General features: G+C 39.3%; 1 protein-coding gene across 1 annotated transcript in view; it reads right to left on the reverse strand.

Moving 5' to 3' along the window:
- Positions 1–15,007, reverse strand: part of oca2 (oculocutaneous albinism II) — a 123,640-nt gene that overhangs the window by 68,370 nt on the left and 40,263 nt on the right. The window lies entirely within an intron of this gene.

Here is a 15,007-nt window from a genome sequence, read left to right on the forward strand (position 1 = left end):
GCTGTTTGTGTTTGTGTGTTTGTGTGTGTGTGTGTGTGTGTGTGTGTGTGTGTGTGTGTGTGTGTGTGTGTGTGTGTGTGTGTGCGCGTGTGGTGCTGCATTTAGCTCACTGTGGGAACTAAATGTCCCCAGAATGATGGACATGAAAAGTATTGATGTTGTGGGGACTTCTGGCTGCTACCAATAAGGAACAAAGTTCCTCTGTAAAAAAAAAACAAAAACAAAAAAAAATCATTTAAAAATGTAAAAGAGTAAAATACAATATTTTCTTATCACACAGATGGCAATGGACATACTCCACAAAAATAGGAATACAAACTTCAGTGTGTGTTTTTGTGTGTTCACTTGTGTGTCTTAGGAATGTACACATGTTGTGATGAACACAGTGATGCAAGCACTGTGTAAATGAGACCCACACCCCACAATCTGTCGTTAATGTCCCACTTTCTTTGAGCCCAGAAAAACAAGGTCAGACCTCTAAAGGGAAAGTCAGAGAGATCTCATGCAAACTGATTAGTGAGCAGTCAAGAGCCAAGGGTAAAGGGCAGATGTTTCGGTGTCCAGCAGCCTGTAGCTTGGTCCACTCTGACCAGCAGCTGAGCTTTCCAAGAGTTTGACTGACAGGCAAACAGCTGGCAGAGCGAGATTCACTGGCTGCAGGACTGAACTCCTCAGTGACCCTAAAACAGTCCTGCAGCCATTTTACACATGCCTTATCTTCAGATGGAGACCTCTACAGATAGACGGCTGAGTGACCAGCTGGTGTTGGAGTTGAGTCTGCAGGGATCTAGTGATGCCTGGCAAGTGTTGCCAAACAAACAAACATGAACAAGCAAACAAACAAACAGGCACTAGTTGTCAGTGGCATGGTGGCCGCTCTGCCCCAAGACTTTGCAGCAGGTGGGACTTGTCGCCGTAGGCAACGCCTCCACAGGAGGGTTTACACATGGTCTGGATATCAGCAACTCTTTGGCTCTTATATGATAGAGGAAGCAGCTTTACTTTCAATTCTAGAAACATCTGAATGTCTTAAAGGGGAATGCCACTCATTTTTTTTAAACCTGCATTATGGTTTAAATGTAAACAGTCATTCAGAGTGGTTTAATGTGAAATATTCCTTGAGAATCTTACCAACTCAGAATTATTAATGCTATTGGTGATAGGTACTCCAAAGATCTTAGCACCTCTAAAACCTCCCGCACAGAAAGTTATTACATAAAATGCACTGCCTGATGCCTGAGATGTTTTACTTTTTAGGTTATCAAAAGGTTTTGCCCTAAAACATATTTTTTAAATAGCTTAATGGTGCAAACAGGAGAGTCTAAGGCAAAACAGTCCCATCAGATTTACCACTATTTTACCTTTTTACCTTTATCTATATTTCTGTTGTAGACATTATGTCTAATTGTGTTAAAGAATCAGAATAAGAATCAAGCTTTATTGGCCAGGTATGCTACACATACAAGAAATCTGGTTTTGGTTAGAGGAGCTTACAGTGCACAGTATCAGACAGACATTCACATGTAGGGAATAAGATAAAATAAATATAAAATCAACAAGATAAAATAAAATAAAACCTGCATTCCTACCATCACCCACACACACAGAGTCATACCTGTAAACATTACACATTATGTGCAATGTGCACATTATGAGTCTAAAGTTAAAGTACTGAGTGCAGCAGTTAAAGGGTGTACAGTGACAGAGAAAGGAGTCCATGAGGTGACAGTTAGATAGGTGGGGTAATATGGCAGGTAAGTAAGATGCTAGAATAAACACTGGTTTGAGCAGCAGTTCCAGAGGATGGAGTTGAACGTGATACTACATACCAGTATATGTAGAAGTGCAGCTGAAGCTGGAATATTGTTGTTGTGTAATATTTTAACTGTTCAAGAGAGTGATGGCTTGTGGGAAGAAGTTCCTTTGTAGCCTGGATGTCCTGATCTTCATCTGGCTGAAGCGCCGGCCTGAGGGAAGGAGCTGGAACAGGTGGTGTCCGGGGTGAGAGAGGTCTCTGGAGATCTTCTCTGCACGCTTCCTGGTTCTAGAGGCATGCAGTTCCAGCAGTGTAGGCAACATAACCCCAATTGTCCTCTCTGCAGAGCTGATGATGAGCTGAAGTCTGTGGAGGTCATGCTTGGTAGCTGAGCTGCCCCACACTGATGGACGTGGTGATGACAGACTCTATGACGGCTGTGCAGAACCGCACCATCAGCTCCTGGGGCAGGTTGAACTTCCTCAGCTGACGCAGGAAGTACATCCTCTGCTGGGCTCTCTTAATGATGGAGCTGATGTTGCTGTCCCACTTCAGGTCCCAGGTGATTGTTATGCCCAGGAACTTGCAGTACTCCACTGCCATCACAGTTCTGTCCAGCATGGTGAGGCTTCCTGAAGTCCACTGTCATCTCCACTGTTTTCGCTGTGTTCAGCACTAGGTTATTGTGGCTGCTCCAAAGGACCACCTGATTAACCACCCGTCTGTAAACAGACTCGTCACCATTTCAGATGTGACCAATGACTCTAGTGTCATCTGCATACTTCAAGATTTTGACTGAGGGGTCCATGGAGGTACAGTCATTCATGTACAGCAAGAAGAGCAACGGTGAGAGGACACAACCCTGTGGAGTGCCTGTACTGATGATCTTGGTATTTGAGGTGAACTTTCTCAACCTCACCTGCTGCTCTCTGCCAGTGAGGAAGTTGGTGATCCACTGGCAGGTGGGGCTTGGCAAGCTGAGTTGGAGCAGCTTGTTGTGTAGCTGTCCTGGGATGATTGTATTAAAGGCTGAGCTGAAATCCAAGAACAAAATTCTTGTATACGTTCCTGAGTGTTCAAGCTGTTGAAGAAATAGCTGGAGCCCCAGGTTCACTGCGTCATCCACCGACCTGTTTTCCCAGTATGCAACTTGCAGGGGGTCTAGCAGAGGTTCTGTGATGTTGTTCAGATGGGAGAGCACCAGTATCTCAAAGGATTTCATGACTACAGAGTTCAATGCAACGGGTCTATAGTCATGCAATCCTGTGACAGTTGCTTTCTTGGGAACTGGTACTATGGTGGAACGTTTGAAGCAGGAAGGCACGACACACAGCTCCAATGATTTATTAAAGAGTGCTGTAAAGACTGGTGCAAGCTGGTCAGTGCAGACCCTCAGACAGGAGGGTGAAACATCATCTGGTCCTGGTGCTTTCCTCACTTTTTGTCTCTTGAAGAGTCGATGCATGTCCTTTTTGCAGATCTTCAGGCCAGGCTGAATAGATGGCTGAACTACAGGAAAGTGTAAATCGTGCTGAATGGGTGTGTGGAGCTGGGCTTTTCAAACCTGCAGTAAAAGGTGTTAAGCTCATCAGCCATCTGACTGTCATCCATTGTCTGGGGGGGAGTGTCTTTTCATGTCACCCTGACCATGTCATGGATCATGGACCATGACCAGGATCATGTCACCCTGACCACTGTTAAGTCACATGTCACAGGTTGCCCAGAAAAATGAAAACTCTTCTCAAGTTACAACTTCCAAAAATGGCAAGAACATGGTCAAAATGTAAAAAATTGCCTTTCATCACAATAATGTCAACAAAATCAAATCAGAAAATATCTCAATTCTTACGTTATAAAAGTACAACATACCATGTAAAGCGTCTGGAATGCAGCATTAACATGCATAATTACAGAGGTCTCATGAATGTGATATTTATTCTAATAGATACAGTATTGCACAAAAAGCACCATTCCACCACCATTCCACCATGGCCAAAAAAGGCCACCATTCCTTTCTTTAATTTCAAACAACAGTTAAGCACAAGTTCATTTTTCTGAGGAGATTAGATAAAAAATAAAATAAAAGAGAAAGTCAAAGGAAAGTTTCTGGAACTCAAAAGCAAACTCAAATGACTTATTGACCACCAAAACTGTCACTATGAGATAAACAATAATTAGCCCCTTAAAATCTCAGGCTGATTACATACTAAGGCTTATTATACAAGGACTTCAATGCAAACTGGTTGAGCTATTCTTAGGTTATAGAAGTGTGTAATAAAAGTTCAGGACTGCTGTCTCAAGCTTCTCAAGTTGAAGCCTTGTTCTTTAAGAGAGGAGAAGTCATGCTCCACTACTGGATCAAATCTGAAAATCTACAGATGTTTCTCTCCATCCCTCCACTGTGAGAAGACAACTCAATATTATGAGTCTGAAATAAACAAATAAGAAGAAAATGTACAAATCAAACACAAGAGCTTTTGGTGTGCTCAGAAAAATGGACTGACTGACCACACTGAGTCCAGACCTCAACATCATTGTATGTGTTTGGACTACCTAAATCAGCTACCTAAAGCAGAAAATGCAACAAACTTCAAAGACTGAACTTTGGAGATGTGGAAAAATACCCCTGCAGATTTCTTTGAAAAACTGAAAGCAAGTTTCCCAAAAAGAATGCAAGCTGGACAAACTAAATACTGACAAAAATATTTTATTTTCAGATGTTCAGGCTTCTGTGTAATTTTCTGTTAAATACATGTTTTCATGTTTTTTTTCTTGCCGTTGTGCTGTATTGTATTATTCCTTCAGCTTATCCCTTCATTAGCGGGGTTGAAGAGTTCCAATTTAGATTCCCACAGCTCTAAAGCATCCCGAGAATGACTGGAGCTTAACAGGCTGCTTAAGCTATTGCAGTATGTGACAGTGTCTCATCACTTGGTCAGTACAGATGTGAGAATAAAACAAACACAGCCTGCAGTAATTAAAACTTCACAGATATACATGCATATTGAGGATGGGAGTGGGGTGGGTTTGGGTGAATGTACGTCACATTTGTGCCAAACTGAATAAAGCCTCATTCAGAATGATCACACACTTGCACACACACATGAGAATCCCAGACACACAACTACGCTCATCTCTTAAGATCAATCAGATTTGCGCGCGCACACACACACACACACACACACACACACACACTAGGAGAGCCCTGAGTGTCATCTGAGTTTCATTGGCTCCCCTTTTATTGCATCAGGTCGCTGGAAATACGCACAATCTCTCTCACAGATACACACGCACACTCACTGAAGGTGTTGACAAGCCTGTTGACACACGTGGAATCCTCTGATAAATCTGACCTTCCCACAGCGTTCATCGCTATGTATCTGTGATTGAATGCCAAACCGAGCATCAGCTCAATACAAAGTAAGATGACCACATAAATAACACTCCACAAAAGACGTCAAATTCATAAAAATGCAAATGTGGCAGAAGCAGGAGCGTAGCTCATTTTTAGCTTACATTTTGATTGGTCTAATTCTTATGATGGATGAGGAGCTTTATGGGAGATACAGTGCCTCTTAATAAGTGTTTGTGTTTAGGCCTCTGTTGTATCTCCATTAACAATCTGCATGTAACATCAACACAAACACAAAAGACTGTAACAGAGAGACAATGAAAGGGTCATTTGCCTGCTCCTGCAGCCATTTGTTGAGGAATGTTGTTGAGGTAAAAAGTGTTTATTAAAAGTGGTAATGATTCTATGACAGGGGTGCCCAAATGTTTTGTTTTGTGCAGCAAAAATGCAATATTTGTGGTGGGCCAAATACAAATAAAGAAGGTAGGTAGGTTTGTAATCAGTGTATAATTTTGTTACTAAAATACTTTAAAAATACAAATCTAAAAGAAGAATAAAAATGAATAAGTTGTATATATTATAAAAATGCTCTTTTATTAGGTGAGGTATGTGGTTAAGATAACTTTCTGGTAGGCCAAATCAAACGTCCCTACAGCAAGTTTTCACCCACAGATCACGCTTTGGGTAGCCCAGATATATGGCATGTTGAAATATAAAATGTTAACAATATTCTCCTTACCAAACCCTAATCCAGGCATATTTGGTGGTATAAGAAACTCTATAATAAAGAGTCCAGTGAGACTGTAGGGGTTTTAGCATCCCTTGGAGGTCAGTTAATACTCATTTTACAAAAGACTCAGATCTTTTGTTAAAGCAATAGTATAGCAAGAGGCTTAATTTACACATTTTTCACCTTACTTCAAATGTGGTGAAAACATGTGACATGTGCTTTCTTAGTTTTGCACTGGAGCTATGAGCATATACCCCACTGATTAGTATCTTTCAAACTGCAGGCCTAAATCATTGCACCAAATTGTATGAAGTTGTTCATACATCTCAAATAGACTGGCGTATTTGGTTTCTGACTCTGTTTGACACACTGCAAAAGTTGACAAATGTATGCTGTACAGTTAAAAATAAAAACAGCAGCCACTGGCAAAAGTGAGACAGGCCGGGCATGTCTTTTGCATGGCTGACAATCATTTGCTGGAACAGCTGCTCTACAGAGAGCTGCACCAGAGCAAGCACATAGTCAGAAGGCAGAAGAAAAGGTATAAGAATCTCTCTCAAGACCAACCTTAAAGACCTTGCCCTTAACCGCCCAACACTGAGCACTAAGGGAGGGAGGGAGGGAGCATAGACAGCAAAAGTCAAACCCTGACCAGAACAAGACAGCAGAGCAAAATCGCGCCACACATAAGGCTATAGAACTAGCCTCCACCAGTACTTATATTGTGTATAAGTGTGTTCTATGCAATCCTTTAGGTCCTGGATCGCCATCACTAACCGTGAAGATCATCTTTGACCTTGAAAGACACATGAGAAGCAGCCACATTGAAGCCATATTTCACCTGTACTTTTGCACAAGAAGTAAATGCTTATATGCATTCCCTTTTTTTTTCTTCACCTCAAGCTAATATGAAGAATGTATTTGAGCTCTAGTCTACTCTTTTTAGGGACACAGCTACATCAATCATCACAGCAGATGCTGTATTCATGTCTATGAATGTGCTTTCGACTGTGCACTGAATGATCAGAACAATCCTCTACTTGGCATTGTGTCTCTTTAAGACAGAACTAGCAGGTGTGTTACTTTTTAAGTATCTTGCCCTCTGGAGTTTCAGGCCTAGCAAAGTTTTGCATTTGCAGATGGGGAGCTTTAAAAACCCCTGTTTCCGAACCCTTAGCCAGCAGGAAAGTGACCTTGAAAGAGAAAATGGCAACTTGAGCATAATTCCAGCACCGTTGTCGGTTGTAGCAGCTGATGTGACAGGAAAGGACGACGTCTCTTTGGAGCTGTAAATTAACTCAGACCCTGGAGCATTCACAGCTCTCTCAAAGCCTGCGCAGAACCTCTCCTTTTTTTCTTTTTTTTTTTGATCAAGGCGGGAATTCTGTCTGAGGTGGAGAAAGAGGGGAAATGACTAAATTGAAAGCCCAGGAGAGAAATATTGAACCACATGAAGTTTTAATATACTCGGTCCCCAAGTCTCACTTTATATAGTTATGCTTAAGTAACCATCTTTGAAGAGACAGCACACCGTGAAAGGGGCTGGGGTTAGTTAAAAAAAAACAGCAACAATGGATGTTACTATTGGTAACACTTCATTTGACGGCCCACTACAGATGTTTTGTAGATGTTCATGTTGTTTTTAACTGACATTCAACTAAATATCTTTTAAATTCAAGTTGAGAGACACAATAAAGGAAGATGCTGTTCACTGGTTGGAAAATGAATGCAAAAGCTTGCAATACTCCACATGGCATCTTTTTACAGCGAAAGTCCCATCCTTTATTAAAATGAGCCACTCGGCTTGCTGGTAAACAGGAAAAGCCCTCTCTCAATGTGGAGATACGCGCATGTGCAGTAGCCAGAAAAGCCTGGAAAAAAAACACATTTGCGTGTGTTACTTGAGGCCCCAGTGCTAAAAATAGTTTTTTTGCCAGATTTTACCAGTAATTTTAAATATGTTTTTGACATGTTACTGTGTCTGTGAGTTAGGGGTTTATAGGCCTTTCCACACTGAAAGAGATAGGAGTGTTTCTGGCTAGTTTTGAGTGGCCAGAATTAACTGCCCAAGGGCATTTCCATGATGGCCATCTAGTGGACAGTGTGTCCTAGAAGGTCATTGCACCCTGGTTCTTATCTTGATGTCAAGCTTTATAAAGATGTTAATCTATTGTTAACAAAATAGTCTGTTCATACATATAGCATCTTATCACCGTCCAATAGAAATGCTCCAAAATTACTTGAAAGAAAATGTTATTACATCTACATTAAAAGCTTTTCCTGTAAAGTTACTATTTTGGAGATACATGTTATTTTTTTGCTAGTTTTTTGGACTGTAACGATTTGTTTGTGATCCACTACTTGCCCCTTACTTTCTGTGACCATATCCTGATGAATAGATCAGTAGAAATGGTTAAAATTACTTAGACTAAAATTTCATTACACTAACTTACATTAAATACTATTTTCCCCTTTCTATAATTTTACTGTTACAGAGATAAAGTGTTTCCTTAAGATAGTAAAAATGTACAGCTTCTACATACATACAGTACTGTACCCCCCCAAAAAATCACCCTCCATTTATTTAATATCTAGTCAAAAAGGCTATTTAGTAAAAGTTGTTTATTTTCAGCATCAGAGGTAAAAGTAGAAAACACATAACAGAAAATGACCTAGTAGCCACAAAAAATAAATGTAAAACTTTTAGTATTTATTCTATCCTCTTTGTCTTTATTGCAGCTTCCATCCTTCTCAGATACTTGATTTCGATCTTTTGATCTTTCAATAAATTGTGAGCTTCTAAAGTTCTGTCGTAGAAGTTGGGTTACATTTTCTACTTTTTCTATTTCCAAGTAACCCTAAACACACTGAGCGATGTTGAGGTCTGGACTCTGGGGTGGTCAGTTCATTGTTCTGAGAACACCAGCAGCTTCTTTGTTTGAGATGCAATTGTTTCTTTTTTCAGTAATGGCAACAGTGCTGGTGGTCTGCCAAGTCATGCACAGTTGTTCATTTTCCCTTCTTTATGCCAATTATTTTACATGTAAATATAAAAGCCTTCTAAAAAACCAACAATAGCACTTAATGACCATTTTGATTTAAATAACTGATGGGTGGTCTCTACCCTTTGCACAGTGCAGTATGAGGAAGTGAAAACCACAAAAAGGTGCAAAAAAAAAAAAAAAAAAGTCAAAAGTTCACATTTAAAAATGGCCTTGAATGTCTTCTTTACCTTTGCATGAACCTCCATTCAAGCTGCCAGATTCTCTTCTTTAATCAGACTGAGCCATGAATCAGAATTCTTTAATCTTTGTCTGTCCAGAATCCCATGCTTGTCCTGAGCTTAGGAGAACACTGCGCCTAAAATAGCTCATTTAAAGCTCCTTCTGTGTGTTTTACTTCCAGGGTGGGGATATTAAATTTCAAACCATATGCATTCAATATGTACATGGTAGTGTATCTGCAGCAGTGTACTGGATACAGTTTCTGAAAATCAGCTGGGAGCTACATAGTTGGGAGACTTTGATGAATAGCATAGTTCCCAGGCAAGTAAAGTAACAATGCTCCATGCAGGGTGATTTACATTTAGATGTGTTATGTGTCACAAAATTGCTGATGTCAAGTGTTTTATAGCAGCAGGCATGACCAGAGTGCTGTTATAAAACTCTTTTCTCTAGCTCTGTGTCAGAACAGTTCACAAGTTTTAGTATTTTGCATATGCAATGTTCCGATGACACAAAGTACTATGAGCATAACTACACGTATTTGGTCAATTATATAAGAGGTTATAAGCAAAGCAAAGAAATTCCTTTAAAAATGCAGTATGAAAACTACCCTTTATATCTTCAAATTATGGCTTCAAATCCGTTACACACAGAATATAAATCAAATGTACAGATAATTCATCACATAAATATGTAGTTAATTATGAAATTATTTCATATCACCCCTCTAGCTGACACTTGGCATTGGGCATGGTGAATTTAGGCTCATGTGCAACTGCTACAGAGCAGCCCATTCTATTGTCAGTGCTTTCCTATAGAGATTATACAAGTTGGGCACATCACTGAAGCCCTAAAAAATATAAAAGTCTATATAAATGTAATACATAATAAATATAAGATAAAATTTTCCAGTATTTAGTGTGTCCATTCTTTACCTTTATTATGGCTTCTATTCTTTTCGGGAGACTTTCAGTTTTTCAAAGATATCTGCAGGGGTATTTCTCCATACCTCCAAAGTTTGGCATGACCAGTCCATTGTTTGCTTGATTTGTCTATTTCTTTTTCTGAGCAACAGCTTCTTGGCAGCTACACTTCCTTTCAGACCCATGGCACTGAGTTGTCTTCTCACTGTGGAGGGTTGGGCAGAATCACCTGTGGATTTTGTCAGATCTGAAGCAAGAGTGGAGCTTGGTTTTCTTCTCTCTCTCTCAGAGATCAAAGCTTTAAGTAACGTTTATCTGATGGTGACAGTTTTGGTGGTCTATCAAGTCCTGCATGGTTGTTAGGAGTCATGGTTTCGCTATCTTTTATTAAATCTTTGATCTTCCATTTTGAAAAATCCTGTTTTTTTTACTTGTTTTCCTTCACCCTTCCCTTCTTTACTCAAGTGAAATCTAAATACCCAATCTCCTTAGAATAAAATCCTGATAAATGAATTACTTGTTCTTAATGGCTGTTCTGACTCTAAAATAAATAAATGAGAAAGGCCTCTGACTTTTGCAAGTAATGTACATCAGCATCTCTCTCTATGGCAGTATGGCGGTGTGATGGTGGCTCTTGGGAGTGCTTCTTTAATCAGCATCCAGACTTGAGATGAAAGCTGCTCTGAGCTCTGTTTCTGCCTCTGTCTAACATCGGTCTCGGCTGGACACACACTCACACACACTCACGTATATACACACAGCCTGTGGGTGCAATCAACTGGAGAGGGCCACTGATGTGTTTTGTCATCATCTCTGTCTGTGCCCTGCCTCTCAGACACTTCCCGGCACTTAAACACGCATTAATGCAAACACCTCCCTCACACTCCATTCCAACCACAGGTAATTCCACACTCACACAGCCAGGGCAGCCTGCAGCGGGGTCACCATGAGGTCATATTTCAGTGTGACAGACAGCAGCATCACCTCTATAGCCCTGGGCTACCCAGCTTGAAAAACACCCCTGTTCTGCTATAAACTGGCCTGTAAATCGAAGTAAATGCACTTTTACCCTCCATTCAAACTTTTAACACCAGGTCTGGTGGCAGGATTAATTAGGCAAGGGGGCAAAAGAAATAACCAGATGGGAATAGGTACCTTCACACAGTAACCTGCTGGATGTATAGATCTAGCTATTCTTATACGATCATTACATCATTGATCTTTCTTCAAGCATTATTGTTACTGCAATGCAGAAAACTGCTTAAACACTGAGGGCCTGCATACAGGTCTACATTCCAATTCATCACTTACTACTATGAGTCAACATTCCATTTTGCAATAGTTTCCAAATACCAGTAATAAACAAATAATTCATTATTATTAATCCAATTAATTAATGCACCATTAAAGTTAAAACACTAGCCAAATAGTGCGAACAACCCTTACACAAATACAGAAACAAATTGGTTATATTTTCAATCATGAAAATTTAATTAAATAGTAAAAGGCATTCTACTCACCCAGGCATAGAGGTGTACAAAGTAGGGGTGGATGACATGAAAAATTTTTAACATCACAATATTTTGTTTCGTGACACACTATATGGCCTGAAGTATGTGGACACCTCTCCAAATGATTGAGTTCAGGTGTTTCAGTCACACTTCTTGCTAACAGTTTTAGAAAATCAAGCACACAGCTATGTACAAACACTGGCAGTAGAATGGTCACACTGAAGAGCAGTGGAGTGATCAATCATGCTTCACTATCTTGCACTCTAATCTGAATCTGGGTTTGGTGTATGCCAGAAGAATGTGGAGTAGGGTTAATGGTCTGGGGCTGTTATGCAGGTTTCAGCGAAGGTGTTTTTAGCATTCTACAGTGGAACACCACAGAAGACAGACATTAAATATAAAGTTCGGATAATAAGCTTTCAATACATCAACAGATAATGAGCCCAACTTTAAACAGCATATTATATATGAATCTATTTCTAAGATCCAAATGTCTTCCTTGGGTAAGAAATCCATGTCATTCCTGTGAATGCAATTTGATGGACAGGCTACCTTGCAGGACAAAATAGGAGCACAATGTTAAGGGGACACATTATTCCAACTGATAGGGCATTGCCCCTCCTCATGCCCCTCTGCGGCGACAGGCCTGTATATCACCTAACACACATACACAAACATTCAATCCCAAAGAGAGCATCCAACAACAGAGAGAGACTCAAAGACCACCACTGCTTTCAGAGGTCAAAAAATAAAAGCCCCTGACCTCCCCTTTAAGACAACACCCGGTGTGTGTGACCTTGTCTAGTGAAGCGGAGGAAACTTTAAATTGTGGGTTTCTGTGGGTCAGTGTGTGATGGACAGCTGTGTGATGGTATACACTGAGTTTTTAAAGCGGAGGTTGTGGAACAGTAACTGAAAAATGACTCTGGGCTCTGGAGCGTGTGATAGGGTTCAGAATATCATAGCCAAGTCATCTCCAAAGCTATACTATTTTGGGAGTCAGCTATTGTATAGTCTGTTTGAAAAAACTACAACACAAACAATAGATTGACTATGACTATGATGTTCAATCTCCATTCAAATATCTTTTCAAGTGCTCAAGAAAGTTGGCAAAGTCAATTATTCATGAGTTATTCTTAATAAATAGTGTGTGCAATATCAAACAACATTTCCCTGACTGCCCAAGGCATCTCATTTATACAGTCATGAGATGTTGTAGAGTGTATGGTAGTTGTAATCCATCAGATAATTCAAACACTATAGAGTAAACAAAGTGCATAAGAAAGTACAAAACGTCCAAACGTCATTTAGTTTGGAACTGTAATGTCATATAAAGTCAGCAATAGCAAAACATTTTGCAGATCGCCTGCTGAAAAAAATTTGTCATCCCAAAGGTGTCTTTGGATTTGAAAACTGAGGCCCCCATCCTGCGGTTTCTGCCTTTGCTATCTTTAGCCTATTTACTATCTTTAGCCTTTCTTTGTTTATGTTCAGCCTTTTACTGTCTGTATTGTTGGGTTTTTTTTGTTTGTTTGATTTTTTTATTATTTTTTTTTAGAATTAACTATCACAGTAAAACAAACTGACTAGCCAAAAATATTACTTTACTTCCCATTTAGAAATAAGACTCTGGATGTTTATTTTCTTATAACAATGACAACACTTTATAGCCTGGTAATTTTGAGACAATTCCTGGCTCTGAAGAAGACATGAGAGCTAACACAATGATAGCATGCTAGTCAAGGCTTAATCTTTGTGAAATAAAAGAACATAAAAAAGTGCAGTTCAGTAAAATTTGTGGTTGTAGTTTATTAGCATCTTTATTTTGGCTATGAAACTGTAACTAATCTAGTAATGAAGAACAGAAGTTTGAGGCCTCTTAGCCAGATGTCCTAACTCAGTTGAAACAGCCCACTTCATTTGATGTACAAGGGCTGAAACAAGATTTTACCCAAACAAAGCTGATTTGTTGGAGGTCTGAAAGCTGATGCTATGGTCTAAGTGGTCTAGTGACATGCTAAAATTTACATCACAGCATGTAGGCAGCTTTTTTATATCTGCCTGCATTTTGTATCTGAGTGCTTTCAACTAGCTCTGCTCAACAACCTTTTTTAGAATCTCATCAATGTTAAATGTTTAACATATGTTTAATGCTCAAAGTTAAATGTTTAAAAATTCTGCATGGTTAGAAGTCAGGTTTAGTTAATGTGTGGGAATACTAGTGTTTTATACGGAGTATCTGAAAGGACATGGTGTATAAAAAAAATTATATATATATATATATATATATATATATATATATATATATATATATATATATATATATATATATATGCTGTGCTCTAGATACTATCATTTGCAGTCCAGATAATAACAATGATAATAATAATAATAATAATATCTTTATTTATGAAGCATTTTTATATAAGTGCTTTACAGACAGGTGATGATGTTTTACAGTAATAGACAAGACACTGACAGATGAAGTTAAAAAGAAATACCAAAGAGTACTGTCGAATTTTAACACTAAGTTTTTTTTTGTTTTTATTTGAGGAGTTCCAAATGATTTAATTTTAGGGCTCTTGCTCTTCTTTTTGTAAGTGACTTCTAAGGTAGAGGTAAGGTACAAAGAGAAGTGCCTTAAAACTGAACCCTGTGATATTCCACAAAAAAAGTTAAATCTCTTCAATGAATGATTTCCCAGTGAAACCAAGAACTGTGTTTGCATTAAATATGAATTAAACCATTCTAAAACTGTACCTGAGAGGCCTGCACAACATTTAAGGTGGTGCATTAGAATATTGTGATCAATAGGACCAAAAGCTGCATTAAGATCCACTAAAACCAAAAAAGCAGAATGTTTTGTATCAGCGCTAAGCCTGAGGTCACATGTGAGAACCAGATAATTTTAGTTTACTATAGGATCTGATAGTATCTTAAAAAATTACAACACATCCTTTCAGAGGTTATGTATTCTTATTACAGTTTGCATTAAATCAGTCAAAAATGAGTGACAGGTTTTTAAACTGGTGGTAAATGAGTTTTTACCATAACTAGGGGATATTACTGCAGTAAGCGAACTGCTACTGGACACAAGCTTATCAAACACAGTAATAGACATATGCTATTCTTGTCACTTGTATAACAGTGCAGTAAAGAGTGAAAGAGGGAAAGACAGCAGCAGAGCAACAAACCTTTCAACAGCTGCTTTTCCTCTACCCTCACAGGAAATTCATACTGTTAATGCTAGCCCTCTCTGTGTGCTGGGAACCTTCATTTTACCATTCCGCCCACTCATTTTCTGGATATTAAAAGCATAGATGTGTGTGTGTGTGTGTGTGTGTGTGTGTGTGTGTGTGTGTGTGTGTGTGTGTGTGTGTGTGTGTGTGTGTGTGTGTGTGTGTGTAGGTGTGTGTGTGTGTGTGTGTGTGTGTGTGTGTGTGTGTGTGTGTGTGTGTGTGTGTGTGTGTGTGTGTTACTGCAGAGCTACCATGACGTTCATGTTTATGAT

The sequence above is a fragment of the Pygocentrus nattereri genome, chromosome 26 (assembly GCF_015220715.1).
Source record: "Pygocentrus nattereri isolate fPygNat1 chromosome 26, fPygNat1.pri, whole genome shotgun sequence".
NCBI classification, from domain to species: domain Eukaryota; kingdom Metazoa; phylum Chordata; class Actinopteri; order Characiformes; family Serrasalmidae; genus Pygocentrus; species Pygocentrus nattereri.